The sequence below is a fragment of the Pectinophora gossypiella genome, chromosome 25, assembly GCF_024362695.1.
Source record: "Pectinophora gossypiella chromosome 25, ilPecGoss1.1, whole genome shotgun sequence".
In the NCBI taxonomy this organism is placed as follows: Eukaryota; Metazoa; Arthropoda; class Insecta; order Lepidoptera; family Gelechiidae; genus Pectinophora; species Pectinophora gossypiella.
In genome coordinates, this window is record NC_065428.1 from 9,595,977 (window position 1) to 9,615,283 (window position 19,307).

Sequence of the window (19,307 nt, forward strand, 5' to 3'; positions counted from 1 at the left end):
CATTATTCTCCGGAATTTAATACTCAGTCTTAATTAAGTTGGGGTGTGATACTTACTTTTTAACGCCATTAGTTATTTAATCCCAGAGAGATGTGGTAGCCTAGTTGGTTGGCTTGCCTCTCATTTGTAGGCCGCAGGTTCTAATCCAGCACAAGCCTAAACCAATGAATTCATGATTTGATCATAAATGATTATCACGTGCTCAGCGGTGAAGGAAAACAACGTGAGGAAAATATTCCAGAGAAATGCATTTTCGGATGTATGTGACTAACCTGTGATTAACCTGTATTGGGCTGAGTTTCCCTTCGCGTGTTGGAAGGTCAGACAGGCAGTCGCTTCTGTAAAAAACCGGACCTGTCAAATCTTCAGGTTAGGTAAGCAGACCTTGTTACAAACGGGGTAATGTTAGGGGGATGATGTATACCAACACTGATTTAAAAGATGTGTTGCTGATGTGTTCTTGTGTTTCTGTACCTACCATTTTTAAGGCGAATAAATGAATTATGAATTGTCATTTTGTTCTTCAGCCCTTTGCGAAATGAGGTAGATTCAAAAATGTTACATTGACCTTCAATAAGTTTATCTATTATAATTACGTTGCTTGGTAGATGTATGGTTGGCGCATAGTTATCCAAAGGAAACTTAATAACAAATAGGAAATAGTGACCTTATGTTATGTGATTTATTGAAAATTACGAACTTGTGACCTCACGTGAGCGTCTAGTGTTTTCCCAACTAGACCATCACGGCTTCATTGAAACTTATTCCAAAAAACAAATGACCTCGAATTATAATCCGTATAAATAGTATATACTTAACCCACACGTGTGCACATATTAATCCGCCCCTTAACAGCAAACTCACCATAAAATTCTGTGTGTTTCTTCAGCCATAAAATCCTTTGCATACCCCTCCTTTAAACCCGAACAGTAATCGAACGGAATGGTAATTTAATAGTTTTAAAGGCTTTGATGGTTTGGAAGCGAAATCTCTTTGCGATTGGAACATTTTACATATTATGGACCGTAAGAAACTCTACGTACCTACAGGGTGTTAGTGACATCGTAACCAATACTGAGGGGAATGATTGAGCTCATTATTCTGAGTTGATCATCATCATCAGCCCATTAACGTCCCCACTGCTGGGGCACGGGCCTTCCCTATGGATGGATAGGGAGATCGGGCCTTAAACCATCACGCGGGCCCAGTGCGGATTGATGGTTATTAACGACTGCTAATGCAGCCGGGACCAACGGCTTAACGTGCCTTCCGAAGCACGGAGGAGCTCGAGATGAAAACTTTTTTTTGTGGTCACCCAACCTATGATCGGCCATTGCGAAAGTTGCTTTACTTCAACAATCGCAGACCGAGCGCGTTTACCGCTCCGCCACCGAGCTCCTATTCTGAGTTGATATTAAGTGGAATTTCCCACGCATTCTAGGATGACAAGAAAATCGACTCGGAGTCGGTTTCATTTTAAACTCACAACTATGCAGTTTTTCATATTTGCATACCAATTATTGGCGCTTAGGTGTTAATTATTTATAATGCACTTATAGGTGCATAGTGGTGCTAATTCCTGTAAATACCATGTAGTTTTGTTTTAAGTTATATCTGTCATTTTCTTATCCGCCGAAAAGGAAAGGGACGGGTAATCGACAAGCATAAAATTATGGAACACATGTAAATTTTAAGCACAAATCTAAAACAACCGTCTAAAAATTTTACATTGACCAATAACCCGACAGAATTAAGTTGACAGCACACGTCAAACGGTTTGCATACCAGCGAGATATCTTTTTGATTCGCCCGGGTTATTCATTCATTTACTCATTCTTCCTAAAATAAAATAAAAGCTGTCAATCATCCGTCCCTTTCCTTTTCGGCGGATAAGAAAATGAAGGTATAACTTAAAGTAAAATTAGGAGGTGTCTGCAGGAATCGGGGCCAGTGTATCGATGATTTATTTATTTGCTGTAACGTGCATTTCAGTGATGAACATTCCTACTGAAGATCATTGTGGTTTTGTTTTATCGCCTTTAGGTATTACACTACCACCTTACAAATAAAAAATAAACCAGGGATGAACGTGGGTTTAAGTATTTGACATCTTCATCATCAATTTAAGAGCCACGCTCCTGTCGGTGTAGCATTTTCCATTCCAGTCTATCAAAGACCAATTCTTTGACTTCTTTATAAGACACGACTTAAACCTTTTCTTTAATCTGTTCCATGTAAGCTCTTCTTGGTCTTCCCCTTCCTCTCTTTCCTTGTAGCTTTCTAGCTTCTAGACAATTATCATACAATTCGTCTAAACTTTGTTTGGCTGTCAAATACTTAAACCCACGTTCATCTCGGGTTTATTTTTTATTTGTAAAGTGATTATATATTTGCATGCCAATTATTGGCACTAAGGTGCTATATTAATATTGTATTATCACATCTTGTTTTTTAACCGTGTTTCCCAGCAAATAAAGACGTTTCATTTCATGGTTTATCAAGGGTGGCTTCTAGTGACTTATAAATCTGCCTAATCGGTAGAGAATACAGGCGCGTGTTTATGTATGTTTGTATGCTATTGTTCTGCTGTAGGACTGGTGAACTGATTATAAGGATTACTATTACTAAAGGACGGTCTACAAATACAAAAAGATATAAATAGATAATTTTACAATTTGTCATCGGAGTCGTAAAGCATGATCAAAATAATGATATTAATAATGTTATGTTATATGTGTTAATGTGTATTATGTTATATTTGTTAGGGTTCGTAATGTTTATTTTAGTATTTAATTATTATTAGATTATATTACTTAATAACAGACGGAATAAAGTCACGAATCTGTGTCACGACTTTATTATTTTTCATTTGGAACTGGCATATTATTTCATTTGTTTTTATTTTGATTTCTTCTTTTTCGAACGGGAACGTTTTCCCGCCTTTTTAAAAAGGCGGTGACGGGAATTTTGTTCAGTTGCGGGAATCTGTTATGAAGAGTTGGAGAGTTAACATTGTTTATGAAAATATGACATTATTCAAGAGAATTGCTTAATTGTTTGATTACGACGAGCACCTCCCCACCTGAGAGCAGTAGTATTATCACATATTAATGTGTTAGGCCGCCAGATTGTACTGTATCCATCATACATTTGTGTAAATTTATTTTGTATGTTGTGTGCAATAAAGTATATTTGATTTGATTTGATAATGTTTAGAATTTGAGACTTTTAAGACTGTGTATTATTTTTTGTTAATTATTGTAAGTTTGCTTTGCAAGGAGAACCGATGGCCGCTGGGGCGGAAAGGTTCTAGAATGGCGACCACGTGTCGGACGACGCTCAGTGGGTAGGCCCGCTACAAGGTGGACCGACGATCTGGTGAAGGTCGCGGGAAGCCGCTGGATGCCGGCAGCGCAGGACCGATCGTCGTGGAGATCCTTGAGGGAGGCCTATGCCCAGCAGTGGGCGTCGTACTGCTGATGATGATGATTGTAAGTTTGTTATTTGGAAATGTCCAGTAACCTGTTTTGTCTCGCAAACTTAAATGTTATACATCTCCGTGTAGCCGCAAAATTTAATCATGATTTTTTCGTAGGTTATATGTAATACCCCTAGCTATAAATTAAAGTAAGTTGCAGGTACTAATGCTGCAACACAACGCAAAAAAGAATAAAAACACTAGATCGCCATTTGCTCGAAACTGATACATCCTAGCACATCCAGTAATCAATGATAATTATCATTAATATTAAACCTTTCGAACCACAAAAGCATTCCAGATAAATCCTTTTAGTTTTGTTACAAATGTTTTTTTTTAAATACGGAACATTTAAAAAAGAACTTTAAATTGCGATGTTTTCGAAACTATAAAAGTGAGTTAAGTGGGAGTTTTAATCTTATATTTATAATGAAATGCACTATTAAATTCCTATTTAAAATCGGGATGTCACTTTTTCGTGTCAAAAAAAAGCACTGTATAGTTATGAGCTTGTGTTATGTTACCTCTGCTTACTTCTTTCGGGGTACAGGCGTGATGCTAAACTATGTAATGTTATTTATCTCCTTCTAACATGAAGAACTAATGTTATGGGCTATAGGCTGATCCCTTATTACCATAAGGTTCATCATATCCAGCTTACGACATCGTATCAACAGTGGCTGCAAGTTGTCTTTGATTACTTGTGGCTCTGCCCACCCCATTAGGGATTACGGGTGTGAGTTTATGTATGTATGGCCTTCAACAAGTTTATCCAATATAATTACGTTGAATAAATTATTCTGATTTCTATGTTCTTCTAAGTCTACCGAAGTATAAAATCAAAGACTTGAATAATAATTTTAGTATTTCAAGCCAAAAAGCCGAGTTGAATGTCGTTTGCAGACCGTACGCGGCCGAATGGCTTGATTTATCGTCAGTCCTTTTTGGGAGCTGTCCCTGGGTTGGCTTAAGCCTCTATTGTGTCGCTAATTTAAGTCCTACATACAGAACTGGGTATTGCGTTAATTGTTTTAAGTTATATACTAACGCAAGATGGAGAGTTCCGGAAGAAACTTTACCGCCTTAGACACATACTTATCGTGCCAAATGTGGTGTAATCTTTCTTGTGTGTGTACACTCATGAGCACTTACATGTACCCACTTTAGAACCCTGTCGCAATATCATATTTGACATCTAATGAGACTTATGGTTTAATTTGTCAAAAAAGTTAATGTGACATGGTTTCAAAGTGTATACATATTAGTGCTCGTGACCGTACACATATTGTAAAGTTATAAAATTGATTAATTGATTGTTGTTTAATAGTTGTTGTTGATTTTTTTATATGTACCCCAATTACAGGTACCTACTCATGACATTCGCAATTACAACAATAAACGCATATAATATATATTTAATAGTATATAGGTGAGGAGCTCGGTGGCTCAGCGGTAAACGCGCTCGGTCTGCGATTGTTGATGTTAAGCACCTTTCGCAAAGGCCGGTCATAGGATGGGTGACCACAAAAAAAAAGTTTTCATCTCGAGCTCCTCCGTGCTTCGGAAGGCACGTTAAGCCGTTGGTCTCGGCTGCGTTAGCAGTCGTTAATAACCATCAATCCGCACTGGGCCCGCGTGATGGTTTAAGGCCCGATCTCCCTATCCATCCATAGGGAGGCCCGTGCCCCAGCAGTGGGGACGTTAATAGGCTGATGATGATGAGGTATTATTATATAAGTATAAATAAATACTTATGTATAATATGTATGTGTGTGTGTGTGTGTATGTTTTAAAGTTGTTAAAATTAATAATAGGCGTGAGTTTACGATAATATGTGGTACTTATTCATTGTAAAAAAGAAGTTTGTACAAGTTTACGTCGTTTGCCTTGATAAACTTGTAGTACTTGCAAACTTGTAATACAAACAAAACGATCAAACACTAATTGATGTAATTCTGTTGGAGTCCCTGTTTGTAAAAGAAATGGCTACTTAGCTTTATAATTGAGCGTAACTCGATTAATATGAAGAAACATTATTTATCAAAACATAACTATATCTCAATTGGGGTAATCAGATGTACGGTCACGAGCATTAATATTACACTTTGGTACCATGTCACATTAAGTTTTGTTGATAAATTGAACTGTAAGTCTCACTAAATGTCAAATATGTTAGTGCGACAGAGTTCTAAAGTGGGTACATTATATTGCTCATGACTGTACATCCATCGCAAGATGAACTAACTACCCACACCTCACCGAGCTTTCTGTTAGACCTACGTCATAGGTAGGTGGCGAGCTGTCTATAATGGTCAACTCAACTGTGTCAGTAAAAACTGCACTTGACAATCACTGTCGAAAAATTTACGATTCCTTTCGCCCCCTAATACCTATTCAGTTGATCAAATGGTAACATTATAATTTAAAATACTGGCTACTAACAATAGCGACACTCTCAAAAAACCTATTCATCGGTTTCGAAGCAATTCAAATCAACAAATTAAACAAAAGAACTACCAACTTGTAACCGCACCACATTTAATTCAAAACAAAATGCTGGCTGCAAACAAAAGGAAAACAAGTCGAAATTCGAAAACAAAAAAAGATACAAACAAAAAAGTAACGCATCAAAAGGGAGTGGGTATTTAAAAAAAGAACCGTAGGTCAAGGATCCGTCGACCGGTAGCCGGGAACAGGTTGTATGATTGCTCTAGTGATGGGACAAGACAGGTTATCGATTTACACATTTAACGCGTTATAGCTTTTGACATTTGACTTTTTGTCTTTAAAATTTTAGGTTCTGAATGCTCCATATCCTCTGCCGTCATTGCTGAACTGCGAGCTCATAAAGGGGATTATGTCCTTTCTATAAAGATAGACATCGACATAAGTTATGGGCTTTAAAAAAGTATTTCACCTAAAAAAGCAATATTGCTATTTGACATAATTTGATTGCATTTCTCACTTACTTGTATTATTGTATTGCTTTTTTTAGATGACTTGATTTGATGTGGCCTTTTTAACCCCCCTGATATCCATCACCATATAGTTAATCACATCCATAGGACTCCGTATTATAAGTGATCGCATTTTGTTTCACTAATTACTTGTGGCTCTAACCACCATTTTATAGATATTATAATTTATCCGTAAAATTGTCAATTCAAGGTATAACTAACTACTTATGTTACCAACTGAATAAAGAATTTGAGTTTATCAATCAACGGATTTAATTTTTAATGAAGCGAACAACAATCTATTCTAATTGTAATAAATGTTTCCTTTGCACTGGTTGCTTGGAAGAAATAGCTGCTTAGCAATAAGGCCGCCAGATTGTACTGTATCTATCATCCATTTGTGTAAATTTGTTTTGTATGTTGTGTCCATTTAAGTAGATTTGATTTGATTTTGATGTGATCTTTTACTTCGAAAACTTCGATAAATTAGAGTTGTTCTCTCTTGTCTAGCATTATATACTATAGTAGCGGCATGCTATCATGGCCGTTTAAACTTAATAAAGCATAGAAATTCGTTCCCTCAATAATGGTAATAAATAAACACGAGACTTGATGGACAGGATAAACGTCAAAACGCCAATAGCGTGCCGCTAATTTAAGACTTGTAATTTTGGATGTTATTTACGAAAACAACAAATTAGCTTTTAAAACGACACTGATATCAAAGACAATAGAAGTTGAAATACAATAAGTTGGTCTCGATAACAATGTCTCGAAGCTGTAGACGGTCACCTTGACTAGAGTTCGTAACCCTTCTAGATTTAGAAATTAGCTTGTTTATTTATCTGGTTGTTTATTTGCAGACTGCATCTCAATTCAGGGGGTATAAAAACACAACATTTTTAACATTGCTTTTTTGACATACAATACAAATACACTTTATTGCACCAAAATAAAAAAGAAATAATTACAAAAAGTCTCTTAACTAAGTACATGGAAAATGGCGGCCTTATCGCTTAAAGCGATTTCTTCCAGACAACCAGAAGGTGAGGATAAATGTAAAAAAATGAAAGATTGCGGGTACAAACTATAAGTACAACTTACCAATAAATACATGCAAATAAATATATAACATACTTACAAATATATATACCTAACCTATATACATAATCTAACATACAGGGTGTTAGTGACATCGTAACGAATACTTTGAGGGATGATTGAGACCATGATTCTGAGTTGATATCAAGTGGAATTTTCCGTCGCAAAAGTATGGAACTGAAAATAATTTAAAAAAAACACAAAAAATATATGAATTTTTCGACTGAAAATTCCACTTGATATCAACTCAGAATCATGATCTGAATCATCCCCCTCAGTATTCGTTACGGTGTCACTAACACCCATACCTACTTGTATGGCTACCGTATGTACTTGTGCGGGGTGTAAGTGACATCGTAACGAATACTGAGGGGGATGATTCAGCTAATTATTTTGAGTTAATATCAATTGGAATTTTCCATCGCAAAAGTATACAATTGAAAATAATTTAAAAAAACTAAAAAAAACATGAATTTTGCGACGGAAAATTCCACTTGATATTAACTCAGAATCATGATCTGAATCATCTCCCTGAGTATTCGTTACGATGTCACTAACACCCTGTATATACTTACTTATATAAATAGTACACACAAAATACCTAATAATAAGCAACTCAAGAGCTTCAGAATATTAGCACTACAACACACTTCATTATAAAAACAGAACCATTAACAATTTATTTTTTTTAAAGGAAAAGTGTAAGTACCTTGGAGTACATTCAAGACACAAAAAAAGGAAAATAGAAAATCTATAAATACATACATTGATTGTTTTGTTTATCAAAATAAATATTCGTCAGTCGTATTGATAATCACTTGAGGAGCTCGGTGGTGCAGCGGTAAACGCGCTCGGTCTGCGATTGTTGAAGTTAAGCAACGCAAAGGCCGGTCATAGGATGGGTGACCACAAAAAAAAGTTTTCATCTCGAGCTCCTCCGTGCTTCGGAAAGCACGTTAAGCCGTTGGTCCGGCTGGATTAGCAGTCGTTAATAACCATCAATCCGCACTGGGCCCGCGTGATGGTTTAAGGCCCGATCTCTCCCTATCCATCTATAGGGAAGGCCCGTGCCCCAGCAGTGGGGACGTTAATGGGCTGATGATGATGATGAATAAGAAAAGAGATAGAAGTATATCGGTATCTATTAGATAGGAAGCAATAAACTCTACTAAAAGATGTACAACGCTCAACCACTGGATCACGGCAGCCGTTATCGACACATTAACAACACTAGTTCGCCCCTAAACAGTCACGAAGCCTCACGAATATATCCGACACGTCCCGAAGACAGAGGCGCGTGCGGCGAACGCGAGTCGAATGCACCCGAACTTTCCCGAACACTCACGGAAACACCCGATCTAGACGCGTGGCCGATCGTGAGAAAATAATTATTGTTACTGTAGAACACTGTTAGAAAGATAATAAGTGAAGAGATATTTGGTTTTTATCAAGATTGTAGAGTTACGATAATAATATGGGAAGCAGATAATAGGTAAGTTAAACTTTTTTGATTGCTTAGCGGAACAGTTTTCATCCAAACATGCTGGATTATAACATAGTATCTACATCATTAGCTGCTTCTCTTCCCGGCCATGTCATAAAATCCGACACGTGATTCTGTAATTTCTAACATCATCACCAGCCCATTATAACTTATGGGCAATATTTCTAAGGAATCATTCTTGTCACCTGATTCGAACTATTTGACCACCTGACTTGTCTTGGTTCGAATCCAGCACAGGCCCAAACCAATGATTGTCGAAATTGTTTTTGTTTGGATCACAAATGATTATCACGTGCTCAACGGTGAAGTAAAACATCGTGAGGAAACCCACATTCCCGAGAAATGCATTTTTGGAAGTATGGGACTTTACCGGTATTGGGCTGGGTTTCCCTTCGCGGATTGGAAGATCAGACAGGCAGTTGCTTCTGAAAAAAGCCGGACCTGTCAAATCTTCAGGTTAGGTAAGCGGACCCTGTCCAAAAAAAAAATGTTGATGGTGATTCTTGTGACCTGATCCGTAAGGTTCACTAAGTCCATCTTAGGACTTCGTATCAACAGCAGCAGGTCAGGAATGGATATGTTATATAATATATATCACAGCCTACCACTTTGGATATACTTACAAGTATATCGGTATCTATTAGATAGGAAGCAATAAACTCTACTCAAAGATGTACAACGTAAGACTAAATTAATAAATATTAATGAGGGCTAAGCGATACGAAACTTAAAGCTTGCAATAAGTAAGTATTTATTATTCATTATGTTGCAGTTCTCAGGGTCGTATTTGCTTATTTTCATTTTTACCAAGCACATTCAATAAATTCTAAACTGGTTTCGATGTCGCGGCGCAAGGGTGTAACTCAAAAAAATATTTATTTTAAACGGACAAAGTAGCATCGTCACTAATTTAAGAGCCGCGCTCTTGTCGGTGTATCCCCCATGCTACTTTTTAGAGAAACTCTCGTGTCGTGGCTCTTAAATTAGTATTAGTGATGCCTATTGTTCTTATTTTTTTATTCGCATGTTTATGTCCTGTGTATATGTCGTTGTGCAATAAAGTATTATTGATTGATTGATTGATGATTTATCTCGCATGACTTTCACTTTGGGGCGGAAGGCAAGATGGAAACCACTGCCCCGATTTTCCATAAAAAAGTAGCAAGCATGGTGAATGCTACACCGACAAGAGCGTGGCTCTTAAATTAGTGATGATTATGACCTTCACTACTTGGCCGTACAAATGGGGAGCGCTGATGTACTATAGAGACGAAAGATTACTAACTATTCCATCTGTCTATGGAGACAGTTTATATCAAGAGAATGGAGACAATCCCATAGTCTCGGCATGATAAATTGGATACGTAGCAAAATAAAATCTATTTTCTTTTTTCACACCTCACCGAGTTTTCTAGATAAAATAAGTATAAATTTGGTCACCCCGAAATTTAACGAGTTTTAAGATACACACTTTTGCATCCAGTATGTTACTTGCAGTCTCCATATACGCAATCGATGTAAAACAAACTTACATTTCCAGCCAAAACGTACTTTCTTTCACACATTATCTAACTACAGCAACTGCAAGTATAACTTTGTCTGCGTGCATCATTCGAGTACTACAAATATAACTTTGCAACTGAATCATAATATTCTTCATACGAATGTAACGTAAATTGAACTGCAAAAGTAAGTTTGTATTTTTGAATTCTAAAAATATATTTGCTAAAGTTTCTCACGGGGAGCGGATGTGAGAGAAATTCAAACTAGAATGTTTTTTTTTAATTAACGGTTTTTAAAAAGGATTTAAAATGTTTAAGATTTGATTTTATAGGTAATAAAAAATCTTCCCATGAGGATCTGTATTGGAGCAGCGAACTCTCTGTCGGTTTTACCGACATGCCCAGGAAGATAGTCGTAGCAGATTTCATCAAGTTTTTTGTGCTAAAACAAGCATGATAGTTTAACATAACATAAACAACCCATATACCCACTGCTGGGTCATCCACCCCTAAATAAATATGAAGGGGTATGGAGCATGATTACGCTCCACGCTGCTCCACCATATCTTCTCCAACACTGCTGCTCCTCTGGGGATTTATGGAGGTGTTTGAGCTAGAAGCCCGGGACCACTAGCTTTGCGTGCCTTTCGAAACACGGAATCAAGTTTTTCGGACCATTAAGTTACTTGCACGGTATAAGGACATCTTTATAAGAATTGTTATAAATTGAAACTATAAAGACATTTCTACTTAAATTCTTCAAAATAATAAAAATAATTGTATGAAGAATCTAACCATGGCAATAATTTACACAAATTGGTATATTTAGCTATCGAAAATGCATCTGTTCGGCCAAATTAGGATCCCGGGTAGCTAATAATGGCCGTTAGAAAATCACTACATAGTATAAAACAAAGTCGCTTTTTCTGTCTTCTTCTGTCATTAAAACTACGCAACGGATTTTGATACGGTTTTTTTAATAGATAGAGTGATTCAAGGGGAAAGTTTATATATATAATAACATCCATTAAATACTGGAGAACTACTGTATTTTTGAGGTTTTTAATGTGATGTCGTAAATAACTTTATTTTTCCTCAGCATTGCATCCAAGCGAAGCCGGAGCGGGTCGCTAGTTTATTATGTTTAAACGATTTTAAAATAATACTATTATTAACAGAATTATTTGTTATAAATATGGTTTACGATGGTTGTAAGGGAAATTTCGTGAAGTTTTAAAAATGGGATGTGTGAGTTTTCATACATGGTCTTTATTTGGAGCCGGTTCTAATTCAGTGCAAGTACCTTAGGTGATTCAGTAGAGTGTAAACACAATTAATATTAATGTTTGGACCCGTAAGAAGCAAGTATCATAATATTTTACGACCTTGCTTTGTTTTTGCGCTCATCTACTAACCATTAATTTCAAATTAAAATATCAGAACAACAATTAATTCAATTAAATGCAACAAAAACAATTCAATTAACAACAGTCGGCAATTAAAAACATCAAAGGAACACACGGCGGCACATCAAAGGGAACGCGTAAAATAAAAGAGATTTTCAGATAGTTTCAATGAAAAGTTAATTGATTTCGGGTTTACACAGGGGACTGTTGAATACACGTATCAGGTTTAAATTACTTTTTGTATTTAACTAAGTACTTATTTATAAAAATATAATTTTAAAAACTAAAACCAAACTACGGAAAATGCCGCTCTAAAAGATATGAAACAAAAAAATAGGTATAATTCTCTGAAATTCTTTCGAATAGTGATGTTTAGAAGATAGCTGAGGTTGCATGCCGAGGTCGCTCTTAGGACAGATTGGCAACCACGCTCTTGAAAAAAACATAAAATATTTTTATACAATGAGGAACTTTAAACAATATTGAAAGTATATAATATATTTATGGAATATATATTATATATAATTTATTGAAATTTGGTTTGTAAGTTTAGGTTTATATTTAGTTTTATATTCTTCTTCTATCGTGTGGGTTGTGAGGTGGACTACCAACCCCATCAACCTTGAAATGGCCCATGTAACGACTATTTACTTACATCAGTAAGTAGTAACTGGGACCAACGGCTTAACGTGCCTTCCGAAGCACGGATCGTCTCACTTTCGGACAATCAGGTGATCAGTCTGTAACGTCCTAACCAAACTGGGGACCACAAAGTGATTTTTCGTGATATGTCCGCACCGGGATTTGGGGTTCCATCGTTTGGGGAACACTGCCGTACTTGCACCCCGGAATTATGTGTTTTAATTATGGCCTGGAAACTCCCTCAGCTGAACGGATTGAATGATTTTTTTTTGTGTCCATCAGAAGTGTTTACAAACAAAGCTTCGCTCCATCTCACCGCTATGATGCGGTGTGGCTTAGATTCGACTCTGCTAATAACATTTCGCCCACACCACGGCTTTCGTCATTTTTTTTCTTATATCCGTTAGTATACGGTTTCGTAAGCTGTTTCAAATTAAATATCTGATTGTAGCGCTTCGGGGAGCGCCGCGCCAGTTCGAATCTCGGTACCAAACTTGCACCAACGAGTTATTAATTTATTTTAAATAGTTTTCAGTAACACAGTTGGTTCGACCATTATAGACAGCGATGCGGCTCGTCACCTATCACGTTGGTCTAACAGAAAGCTCGGTGAGGTATGGGTACTTAGTTCATCTTGGATGTACGTTAAGTACCTCTGACTACCCCAATTGGGTTATAGTCCTGAGCTTATGTCATCTGATAATAGGCAATTTAATGCTAGGATTTTTTGTATGGTGTCCCGAGAAGAACGCTTAAGACTCTCACAGTGAAGACACGGGTTCGAATCACAGTACGAGACTAAACCAATGATTTTCGAATTCATGTATGAATTCGATTTAAATGACGATTTATAGTGTAAATGACAATAATTCAAAGTGTAATCATGATACCTACTGAATAAAGATATTCTTAAATTTGAATTATTATAATTTGATTATTATGTTCTCAGCGGTAAATGTCCGGTTTTTTTACAAAAGGGATTGCCTCTCTGGTTTTCCGACCCAAAGGGAATCCCAGTGTATTGCAACTATCTGTCTGTCTGTATCAATATAGCGGATGCAAGTTCCAAACTTGATCAAAAATAGCTCGAAATATGAAGTCGACAAAATTTTATTATATTTTTCTCAGAAATCCTAAGTTCGAAGCACGTGTGCGGCCACCCATAATGTTTATTGTCGTAAAAATATACTTTTAATACATTAAAGTTACATTCGTCCGTATGTACACCACTTGTTCGTTGAACATGTGGGTTTTGTTTATACTTTTTTTTATTACAGAATGTTACATGTGAAAACGTTGCCCGGACTACGAGCCTAAATCAGAAATCAAAATCATTTTATCAACGTAATTATCATGGATAAACTTGTTAAAGGTTAATATAACATTTTTGAATTGACGTTATTTCGCAAGGTGTTATGGCTGAGAAGAAATGACAAGAAACTGCAACAGCAACACATCTTTTAAATCAATGAGGGTACATTACAAGTTATTTAATAACTATAGGAACACATTCAATACCAGACATTAAACAAATCCACCAATCCGCAGTGGAGTAGCGTACGGTCACGAGCATTAATACGTATACACTTTGGTACCATGTCACATTAACTTTTATGACAAATTGAACTGTAAGTCTCACTAAATGTCAAATATGTAAGTGCGACAGAGTCCTAAAGTGGGTACATTTTTTTTTAACGTGACTTTTTTGTAGATTTGCCGCAGATGGCATTAATTACTTGGCCGGACAAATGGGGAGCGCTGAAGGCTCTCACCCGGGAGAGTGGGTACATTATATTGCTCATGACTGTACTGGAGAATAACATAGCATATCAACACGCCTGTATCCCCGACGGGATAGGCAGAGGTGTATTAGTACTCCCACTCCTCGCCAGCTATGTTTAAGTCCCAAAGGGGCAAGACAGGAAGCCAACAGATGGACTAAGGCTGTTAATGCATGGTGACCAAGGGATGGTAAGCGATATCGAGGCAGACCACCAGCCCGGTGGTCGGATGACATTGTGAGGTACGCCGTAAAGCAATGGATGAGACTCGCACAGGACCGGAAAGGATGGCGTGAAAGAGAGGAAGCCTATACTCAGCAGTGGGTGGATACAGGCTGAGTAGATAGATAGAATGAGGCGAGCCTATTGCCATAAACAGGGCACAAATCCTGGAAACCACGTGACATTAATTGTTTATAAAAGTCGAATTCAGTGGTTTAGAGCTCTAACCGGGATTCGAACCTGTGTTACTAAAATGTAAGCCACGTTTCTCCGGACTGAGCTATTAAGCTGCGCTGTGAATATTGCTATGTAACGGATTCTGTGGCAATTAATCACAGTTTAGCGTCATCCCAGGGTCCTTACGCACACCTAACCGAAAGATTTGACTGCTTCGACTAATTGACAATAAATATCTAAGTACTTACTTACTACAAAATTATTATTTTCATCATTATCGTCAATTTAAGAGCCAAGCTCTTGTCGGTGTAGCATTCTCCATTCTTATCTGTCAAAGGCCAATTCTTTCACTTCTTTCTTCTATCGTGTGGGTTGTGGGGTAGATTACCAACCTCATCAACCCTGGTGTCAGGTTTACTATTAAGCCGCCAAAGGCCCCTGACATGACTCATGTAACGACTACGTACATACATCAGTACGTAGTAACCGGGACCAACGGCTTAACGTGCCTTCCCAAGCACGGATCGTCTTACTTTCGGACAATCAGGTGATCAGACTGTAATGTCCTAACGAAACTAGGGATCACAAAGTGATTTTTCACTTCCTTACAAGACACGACGTTCACCTTCTCTTTAATTTGTTCCATGTAAGCTCTTCTTGGTCTTTCCCTTCCTCTCTTTCCTTCTATCTTCCCTTCTATGTTGTTTTTAATAAATCGTCGTGTCTTATTATGTGTCCAATCATCTTGCCTCTTCTTTCCTGGATAACTCTCAATATTTACTTTCTTTCTCTTACTCCTACTTGCACGTTCTCATTAGTAATTCTTTCTGTCCAACTTATTCTTTCCATCCTCCTCCAACACTACATTTCAAAGGTTCCGAGTCTCTTTCTGTCTTTGCCAGTATCCATGTTTTTTTTTATACAACATTCATATCTACGTATAGCTACTTCATAAATACTACATACTATAAAACTTCGGACTTAAAAGTTTCAAATCAGCTTTTTTTCGCTCCTAAATCAAACTTTAGCACCTTTAAATATCCGCCTTAACTCAGCATTAGTCGTTTGGAGGAAAAACGATCTTAAAATACATTTTTGTGGACAAAAATAGTCATTAAAAAGGTTATAGTAATAAAGTTAGTCATAAAAAAACAAAGGCACTTGAAATCTTCTTGACCATAAAGTAGATTGATAGCGGTGGCTAGAAGCTAATGGGAATTTTAAGCTAATTTCACGTTGTTGAAACTTACACTATTTTTAGTAATTACTTACTTTAGAACTGCGGGTTTAAGATTGTATTTTTCGTTTCCGCTGCTAAGAGTTTTGGTAACTCATACATAACATAAACATAAATATCCTATATACGTCCCACTGCTGGGCACATGCCTCCCCTCAATCAACCGGAGGGGGTATGGAGCATACTCCACCACGCTGCTCCACTGCGGGTTGGTGGAGGTGTTTTTACGGCTAATAGCCGGGACCAACGGCTTAACGTGCCCTCCGAAGCACGGAATCATCTTACTTTTTCGGACAATCAGGTGATTCAAGCCTGAAAAGTCCTACCAAACAAAGGACAGTCTCACAAAGTGACTTCGACAATGTCCCCATCGGGAATCGAACCCGGACCTCCAGATCGTGAGCCTAACGCTCTAACCACTAGACCACGGAGGCTGTTCACTTGATGGTAACTCAATAATTTAAATAGAAAAAAAGATTTTTTTTTCGTTAGTTTTAGATCTGTCTTTATTTAGTAATCAGAACTTCATAATTTATCTTGATCTTAGTACGACACAATTTGTAGTTAAAAATGATACTTCATTACCAAGTACGGTCACGAGTACTAATATGTATACACTTTGAAACCATGTCAAATTAACTTTTTTGACAAACTAAACCGTAAGTCTCATTAAATGTCAAATGTGATAATGCGACAGGGTTCTAAAGTGGTTACATGATATCTGAGTGCTCATGACTGTACATTGCACATATGTATATTTTTTTTATTCTATCAAATGACCCATGACTTAAAAACGCTACATAAAAGAACACCTACATAAAAATCATAATAATTACGAGTACCCTTGGTTGTGACCCAAATTTAAAGAAAAGAGCGGAGACTAACTCATTTTTTTAAGTAACTTAGGAATTGTAGATTTGCCATTTATGCAACAGGGGTTACGCAAAAGGGGGGCAGTCCAAAGAGACCTGGCGACGCTCGGTTGACCGAGAGTTGAAAACTCTTGGCATTTCATGGGAGCAAACTATAGAGGCTGCAAAAGACCGCGAGGAGTGGAAATCTGATGATGAGGAGCTCGGTGGCGCAGCGGTAAACGCGCTCGGTCTGCGATTGTTGAAGTTAAGCAACTTTCGCAAAGGCCGGTCATAGGATGGGTGACACAAAAAAAAAATGTTTTCATCTCGAGCTCCTCCGTGCTTCGGAAGGCACGATAAGCCGTTGGTCCCGGCTGCATAAGCAGTCGTTAATAACCATCAATCCGCACTGGGCCCGCGTGATGGTTTAAGGCCCGATCTTCCTATCCATCCATAGGGAAGGCCCGTGCCCCAGCAGTGGGGACGTTAATGGGCTGATGATGAGTGGAAATCTGTTATTCAAGTCCTACATCCCAACAGGGGATGAAAGGACTAGAAGAAGAAGACCAGTTATTGCATTGCCGGACATATGGCGAGCGCTGAGGGTTCTCACTTGTTACAAAATTTAAGACAACAAGACTGAGGGTAACCACTTGGACGCGAACCTCGGCTCAGGGCGTTGTTTGAGAGGATTATAAAAAAAAAACTTTACTCACACAATCATTTTAACAATGTTATAATGAGATCTGTCCAGAAAGCAATCACAGATGCCTGTGTTGGGCATAATCTCGATGCTTTCCAATTTCTTACTTATGCACTACTAGATTGAGAGATAAAGTTATGGAAAAAAAAATAGAAATTTATTTATTTATTTATTTGTTTACATATTCATACACATTATCATAATAGGCCAGGCCCAATTCGATAATGCCCAATTAATACACAAAAAAAAAAAAAAAATTAAATAACATTTTAATTAAATAATATTTAATTTTTAAATTAATTTTAATTATTAAATTAAATTAAAAGGTAAAACAAAATATAAGAAAAAATAAGTAATAACATAATATGTAATGTGTTTGTGTGTGTGTGTGTGTGTGTGTGCATGAGTTGTGTGTAAATTTGAAACAATTTTGTTACTATACACCTCTGATCTGGGATACAGTTATGATGCGATGATATGTTATGTTAGTAAGTTGATCCATGCTTCAGAAGGCACGTTAAGCCGTTGGTCCCGTTACTACTTACTGATGTAAGTGAGTAATCTTTACATGAGCCATGTCAGGGGCCTTAGGCGGCTCAATAATAACCCTGACACCAGGGTTGATGAGGTTGGTAATTCACCTCACTACCCACACGACAGAAGAAGAAGATGTTATCTAATGTATGAGAGTGCTCCGTTTGTCCAGCCAAGTAGTTAATCGCGGAAAGCTTGTAACTTACATAACAAACAGAGATAGTTTGACCAGTGACCTGCGCCCACGCCATCCGGTTAGTTACCTAATTAAATATCGAAGGTTATATTGTCTTTATTAATGGAAGCAAAGGAAATCGTACATTGTGCCTATGTGTTCATCATATTCAATATACGTGTGCATGTAACATTCATACATGGAATGTTGTTGAGTGAAATAAATTTATTTTATTTAAAAAAAAAAAGAAAACTCTTGACTCTCGCTGAGAAGTACCATCGAGTACCAGGATCGAGTACCATCACGGGCCGAAAACAATGATTTTAAAAATCATAATTTTTATCACGTGTTGGTAATGATGATGATGAAGGAAACCATCGTGAAGAAACCCACATTACCGAGAAATGCGTTTTGGAGGTATGTGACCTAACCTGTATTGGACTGGATTTCCCTTCGCGGGTTGGATGGATTGGTGTCAGGGTTATTACTGAGCCGCCAAAGTAAATAGAAGCTGGCACCACCGCGCAACGGCTTAACTTGCCTTTCGAAGCACGTTATCATCTTAAGTTTTTTTGGTCAATAGTCAGATGATTGAGCCTGCATTGTCCTAGGCAAACAAAGAATTTCACAACGCGATAGCCACAATGTCCCCGTAGGAAATCGAACCCAAAACTCCAGATCGTGAGACCAATGCTCTAACCACTGGACAATAGACGCTTTTAACACATATTACATATATCTTACGTCATCATCATCTCCCTGGTGTCGCGTTTTCACAGGGTCCGCTTACCTAACGTGAAGATTTGACAGGTCCGGTTTTTTACATAAGCGACTGCCTGCCTGACCTTACAACCCGCGAAGGGAAAACCAGCCCAATACAGGTTAAATCACATACCTCCGAAAATGCATTTCTCAGGAATGTGGGTTTCCTTACGATGTTTTCCTTCACCGCTGAGCACGTGATAATCATTTATGATCCAAACATGATATCGAAAACAAATTCGGCAATCATTGGTTTAGGCCTGTGCTGGATT

At 37.5% G+C, this 19,307-nt stretch overlaps 1 protein-coding gene across 1 annotated transcript in view; it reads right to left on the minus strand.

The window, feature by feature from the left end:
- The window catches only part of LOC126378011 (kin of IRRE-like protein 1), a 445,390-nt gene that overhangs the window by 396,778 nt on the left and 29,305 nt on the right, over positions 1-19,307 (minus strand). The window lies entirely within an intron of this gene.